Source organism: Phoxinus phoxinus, assembly GCF_949152265.1.
Source record: "Phoxinus phoxinus genome assembly, chromosome: 25".
Taxonomy (NCBI): domain Eukaryota; kingdom Metazoa; phylum Chordata; class Actinopteri; order Cypriniformes; family Leuciscidae; genus Phoxinus; species Phoxinus phoxinus.
In genome coordinates this window covers 1275604-1282924 of record NC_136900.1, presented here as the reverse complement: position 1 = coordinate 1282924, position 7321 = coordinate 1275604, and the positions used below count along the sequence as shown (strand labels likewise).

At 38.9% G+C, this 7321-nt stretch overlaps 1 long non-coding RNA gene across 1 annotated transcript; it reads left to right on the top strand.

Annotated features, from left to right (window-relative positions):
* The first annotated feature begins 3355 nt into the window (after nucleotides 1-3355).
* Nucleotides 3356-6325, top strand: LOC306993560. Its single transcript, XR_013796473.1, has 5 exons — nucleotides 3356-3450; nucleotides 3554-3671; nucleotides 4154-4180; nucleotides 4562-4676; nucleotides 4755-6325. It is a non-coding gene; the product is annotated as an uncharacterized lncRNA (long non-coding RNA).
* Nucleotides 6326-7321: the final 996 nt, after the last annotated feature.

The window sequence follows — 7321 nt, the reverse complement described above, 5'->3', positions numbered from 1 at the left end:
CGGCCTTAAGTGGAATGTATTTTCCATTTGGTGCAGAGAGCGTGATTTGGACCCAGTTAACTGCCCAGTGGCTTCAGTACTGGAGTTTCTCCAAGACCGCTTTTCTGCCGGGCTTACCCCGTCCACACTCAAGGTTTATGTGGCTGCCATTGCGGCTTTCCACGCTCCTCTGAGTGATGGTCCTCTGGGGAGGCATCACCTGGTCGTACGCTTCCTCCGTGGAGCCTGGAGGATGAGACCTGCGACTCGCACCAGGGTTCCCTCTTGGGACCTGGCAGTGGTTCTCGAAGGGCTGGCCGAGGGCCCCTTCGAACCACTGGAGTCGGCTGAGGCCAAGAACCTTTCGTTTAAGGTGGTCTTTTTGTTGGCCATTACTTCTCTGAGGAGGGTAGGAGATCTCCAGGCGCTCTCTATTTCAAATGGGTGCTTGGAGTTTGCTCCAGGCAACGTTAAGGCCATCTTACATCCCAGGCCCGGCTATTTGCCCAAAGTGCCATCTAATGTGGCACGGCCTATGGTTCTGCAAGCATTGCATCCTCCACCTCACGTGACGGCGGATGAGGAGAGACTTCATCTGCTCTGCCCTGTCAGAGCACTGCAGTGTTATATCCGGAGGTCCTCCTCATGGCGGAAGTCAGACCAGTTGCTGGTGTGTTTTGGGTCGCCCAAGAAGGGGCTTCCCGCCTCTAAACAGACCATCAGCAACTGGATCGTTCAGACTATTTCCCTGGCCTATCAGGTGCGCAATTTGCCTTCACCTATGGCCGTCAGGGCTCACTCCACCAGAGGCATGGCGTCCTCTAGAGCCCTCCTTTCAGGGGTTTCTATCCATGACATATGTGAGGCGGCTGGCTGGGCCACTCCGCACACATTCATGAGGTTTTACAGTCTGGACCTTCCCTCTACACCCGGTGCACGAGTGCTTTCGTCCTAAGTTGTGCCTGAAGACAGCTTCACACTAGGATGAGCGGGGTTCGTTGTGGTATAGTGGGTATCTCGTTCCCCTAATGTCGTAACCGACGCAGTTCGAGTTCCCTCGAAAGGGAACGTCTCGGGTTACGTATGTAACCCTTGTTCCCTGAGAAAGGGAACGAGACACTGCGTCGGTTCGCCACACCTCACCCCGCCTGGAGCACTTGCTTCATAGCAAAAGCTGACATTTCTATGTGCCGGCGTGCTTTTGTGTACATCCGCTTGTGCCGTCACACGCTACGTCATCACGCAACGCCAATAGGATTGGATTCGGTTTCATTCATAAATTCAGACGCGCTACGCTGAAGGGCGTTCCCCTAATGTCGTAACCGACACAGTGTCTCGTTCCCTTTCTCAGGGAACAAGGGTTACATACGTAACCCGAGACGTTTTGTTGTGATAAAATTAATTTGAGTGTTTCCAGAAACAATGTAAGAACTTGATCTTCTTTTGTCCTCCCTTGACCATGTCTCTAAATACATCAATTTAAGGGCTTTTTGCCAGACAAATTTGAATCTGACCATATCAACCCTTTGACCAATGACAAATGCCATGTGTCTACTTTTGCTGTTTGTTGTGTTGGATGCTCACAGGATCACTGCTACTGAAGTTCATGTCCTGTGTCCTGGTTCAGAAAGAGACCGCTGCCAGATTGCTGTCCCACTCGTTTGCTCCCAGATTCAGTGCCTGTTCTTGTGGAGGTGTGACGTGTGTGATGGAAGAATTGCACATCTATGAACGGTGAAAGACCATTTGATGGAGTCTCCTCATGCAGGACTGGATGGTGAACAAAGACTGAACACTGACAAACTGTTATTGCTACAAAGCCTGGACGAAACGTCTGAAGATGCAACGGCACACAACAGAAAGCATGTCTCTATGGATTGTGCCACCTTTGAATTCCATGTGTACTGCCAATGGTGCCAAACGGCGGACTGTAAGGTTGGAAATAATCCAAGATTATTTCAAAGCAACAAACTTGCTTTTCTCTCAGACATTTCCAGCACAGCAGTGCTAAGACTGATGTGGGCCTGTAGGCCAAAGCTTTTGGACAATGGGGGAAATTGTGATGGTCTGACTGGTCAGTTTGAATGTCTCACACCTGAGTGTTAGTCACATGGTCGGGGGGAGATGACAAAACAGGATTGCAAATGTTCTTCTGTCTCTTTGTTTTGGATGCTGAGCTGGTCTTGAGACAGAGGCTCTGCCTTTGGCTCTCTCTCTCTCTCTCTCTCTCTCTCTCTCTCTCTCTCTCAGGTAATATTTTACATTTATGCTGGGTACAAATGGTTTAAAATATCATTACATTACATCCATGTTGTAGCCTAACTATTTTATGTGTAAACATAACCTTATTGCACATTGAACTTTTTTAATTCATGGAGTCAGATTAAAACGAGATAATTGCATATGAGAACATGTGTCTTATTTAACCAAAACTCCTTTGAGACGCTGGAAAGACTTGAACACGCTTGTCCTTTACCAGCTATTTGGAAACCGGAAGTTGGGCCGAATAGCCGGCTTTTACACTATCTATGGTCTTGTCTTGATATCTAAAGCTGAAGGCATTTCTAGGATTGTTTACCAAGCTTTGTCCTTATGTCAACCCAAAAAACATGCTCATCTATCGACTCCATACTATTTCAATTCTTGTGGAAAAATATTACTGGATATGTTGAAAGGAACCCTAGTGAAAAAAAAGTATACTTTATTGTATTTGAAATATATTCCCTTTTTCAATAGTACATTGCAAATATACTAAAAAAAATATACTATCTTTAAATATATTAAAAGTATATTAGCATCATGCTTTTTATCTATTTTTATAATACAACTTTTAACACACTTTAAAATAATAGTACTTTAGTATATTTTCTAAAAAATATATTTAAAAGCAAGCATACTTTTAACATATTGCTAGCAAGTGCACTGTAAGTACATTGGTAATAAATATATGCTTAATTACACTTTTAAGAAATATGCTGAAAACAAGTATACTTTTAATATATTTCTAACAAGTGCACTATAAGTACATTGGTAATAAATATATGCTTAATTACACTTTTAAGAAATATGCTGAAAACAAGCATACTTTTAATATATTTCTAACAAGTGCACTATAAGATACTATATATCCTACTATTATTGAAATGGATAAATCTTAAAAATAATATTTTTTAAGTATTATCAGTGCACTTTATTTGCTATTTTTAAATCATATAGGTAAAACTCTCCAAAACAGTCGTCAACATGACTATCATGCTATGTACGTTTATTTCATGTTTTACTCAAATAACTGTAAAAATAACAACGGAGTTAAACAGATTAAAACGAATTACCATAGCCTTATTTTTGCCTCTTGGTGGCAGTAATGAGCGTTATTGAGTGTCAATCTACCAACGAAAAAGAAGAGTCTAACGTTACTCAGTCTACTCTGTGCACTTTATTTATTTTTTAAAACATAACATACCAGACCAGGTAAAACTATCCAAAACACAACAAAGAGTCAACATATCATATCATGTCCGTTTATTTCATGTTTTACTCTAATGAGTAAAAATTATTCCCATTTGAAATCAAGCGCTCGGATTTGAATTTGGAAGCCCGCCATGATCGTTGCCTCAACGTGATTCTGTGGAATCAGTAGCTGGGTCCTTCATCATCGTCTGTGTTTGCTGCTGTTTGTTGGCTATAATCTGGTAAGTACTTCTATATTTTATTTAAAAGTTATTAAATTAATCTGACAGAAAAGTCATCAAACTGAAACTATTTACTTGTTGCGTTTAGCTAATAGACCTAACGTTACTAAAATGACCAGGCACACTTTAGGCCTAACTTACATGATGCGATGTTATTTGTGGATTGTTTGAACTAAATTTAAACAATGTAACGTTAGGGACTGCGTTGCACGCTATCGCATTGCATGGATATTCATTTGTGGCACTGTTGGTTATCGCAGTTGCTTGTATTGAAGCTTTTCGGTTATAGAACCTAAATTGAAACAGGAAAAAAAAAGATTGAAACCAATTTCATTCAATCCTAACGTTACTTGTTTTTTATAACTGATGCTTAGAATTAAATTAGCTGTAATCGAAGCCAAATGTTCAAAATTCTGAAATTGTTGTATGACTTTAACATGTCTCTGCCTCACTATTAATTTGTGTTTTTATTTTCTTTACAGGTTAAAATTTGTCAGACCAGAGCATATGTGAGTAAAATTACAATTTGGAATTTGGGGGTGAAAATACATATGTAACGACTAAAAGTATGCAGCATTTTAAAACTCCTGATTTTAGAGGTTGGCATAGCTCAGGGTTTTCACATGTCTTGTCATTTTAATGATTGGGTTCAAGCAGCCTTTTTCAGAGAATAATCTCTTTGGTCATTTAAGTGGGCATTTGAGAAGTCATGAAATGGTAACATGTCCATATAAATTACATTTATAGTACAATTGAATTGGTTAATGTGAAGTATTTTACTGCTGTCTGTTAATAGTTTAAACCTGTCTTTGAACTTTTTTCACTTTAAATTTCTTCCCCTCTTTCATCTGTACTATCTCAATTTTTTTCTTTTCTCTTGCACCACGAAGACCGTTCTGTTTTTTTCAGGATCACTACGATATTAACAATAGACGTACAGCTGCACTTCGAGCCCTCCCTGTCTACTTGCGCGAAGATGACTCTGTGTTTTTCAAGATGTGGAATGTAGGTTTTTATACATCTCGTTTGAATTTTGATGTTATTTATCTGATTATGCTCATGAAGTTCTCTCATGCTTTTCAGACTCAAGAGGTGAATGAGCCAGACATAGGAGATTCAGCTGTAGCTCTTGTCAGCATGGTGAATGGAGACTCGACTTCCACTGTTCAGTTTGACCCTGCTGGGATTGCTATTGTGCTGGAAGGTGACATGTTTGGATTGATATATGCATTACATCTCAACTACCCCAAAGAGCTGACCCACATGTAGGGGTGCACGATATATCGAATCAATATCGTTATCGCAATATCACGTTGCTCGATATTATATCGAAAGTCTCGCGATAATTTTGCGATATTTTGTTTATTATGCGTCCACATGCACCTCTCGAAAAATACACGTCGCTTGGTAGCGTTGCATTTCCCCGACTCATGTCCTGGTTCTCCTTCTCCATAAACAACATGCAATCAAGGACAGGGTTAACTTTCCATGCTACAGATTTCCCACAGTGGTCAGAAAGAAGACACTTTGTTTCTCTCAATATGACTCTAGTCGTTACTTGCTCCAAAGCTAATCGCCGTCACTCTCTCACTTCTCCCTCGCTCTACCACACAGTCCCCACACACACACACACTTGCCGGCTCGACGCACACACCAGCGCACAAGTATAAACATCAGGCCTGGCCGCTTCATGTGTTTCTCAGATCGGAGAGCTCTCTGATTTATCAAAACGATTCCATGTACACCTGGTCACATAAATGTGTTTTTGCAAAGCGATTTAAATCCGATCTTCAATTCCCGCGCAATATGCAGATTTAATGGAGTTCACGTCACCGCAAGCAACAGTTATGAGCTGCACTTTATTGATCGTCAGCTAAAATTTCAAAATCAAAGACCGCAATAATAGAGAGCGGCAACAGCCCTGGTAAGATCATTACATTTCTTTACTTTTAATGAAGATGATTGTGTGTTAAGCGTCTGCGACTTACTTTCACTTTGATTTGCGATAGTTTGCACGTTGGCTTGATCGATGCTCAGCTTCGGTGATGCGGCTGCAGTAGCGTCGTCATATCTGGCTATAACACGACATATAGCCGATAACACGCTCTCACACATTAAATTTTAGCATTTTTGTTTGGAGTAAAATGTACATGTGGTTTCAACAACCAGAGGCACTTACACTTGTCCAGTTTCGTCTGGAATGCGGCCGAGACCTCCAGAACTGGTTTGAGCGATCGGAATTTAAATATCGAAATTAATATTGATATCGCAATATTCATTATCGATATCGCAATATCACATATTGTCAATATCGTGCACCCCTACCCACATGTTTAAAAAATAAATAAAAAATGACTTGTTAAAGAGTTTTTCCTGCATCTCTGGATGCACTAGTTTTCTACGCCTTATTATCTCTCCTTTTCATTTGTTGTGACTAATACAGTGACATTCTAATGTATACGGAGGTCTGTTATAATGCTGGCATGAACAGTGTAAAAACTTCTGAAATGTTTTAATGCATTATTATACATTTCTAAAATGTCTAGATATTGTGACACTTTCATTACGTTCTCAAAAGGTAATGGCAGTTACACATGTTAATGCATCAGGTTTGAATTGTTATTCCTTTTGCAAAATAAAACATACTTTCACGTATGGAGTTTGAAATTGTCTTCCTTTCTAATGTTTAAGGAATATTTAGCTAATGTTAATTTTTAGATCATATTTCTTGAAAATTAAGTATTTATTTATTTTTAAATGTATAACAAAAATTTAGTATTTTTAATTTCTGATTAATAAAAATTGAGTTATAAAATGCATAGAAAAAGTTTATTAAAATAAATAATTTTGAGTTAACCTGCTCTATATTTTTAAGTGTAACTGACTTAAAACAATTAATTTTATCAACTTAAAAGTTTTGAGGTAATAAGTTTCCTCAAATTTTTTGAGTTATCTTAACTTTTCGGGGTTTACAAGTATGTAACTAGTCCCTACACAGGCATATACTTAAAGTATACTAAGTATACTTGAAGTTGTTCCAATTTAGCACACAAAAGTACACTAAATACACTTAAAGTTATGCTTTACTACAATTTAAATACAACTAAAATATACTTAGTACAAAATTAGTTGTTTCAAAATAGCACACTTAAAGTTAACTAATCCTTAACACACTTGAAGTATACTTATAATTAGTGTGGCTGCAAGTATACTTAATATATATTTTGAATACATTTATCAGTGTTTCCTCTAGGATTTTTTCCAGCTGTGGTGGCAGGCCCATTTCCCCAGAGGGAGGGGGCGTCGCCCATGCGTGATATTCCCATGGGCCACGCCCCCTTGCCCCAGGTGTTTAAACCTCCCCTAAGTATTATAATTAGGGATGGGTATCTATTCAGATGTTCCGATTCGATTTCAATTCGCAAGCTCTTCGATTTCAATTTCGATTCTCGATTCCACTCAATGAATATACTGTAGATTTAACACAAAACCTATATTTATAAAAAAGAACAGTGAACATAAGTTTACGAGTGGTTAATTAATAAAAAGAAATTAAGAGCCAGTATATTAAACTCTTATTATTTTAGGTACACTTGGGTACATTAAAACAGCATATATCAAATGCATACAATGAATAGACAAGATTTTGA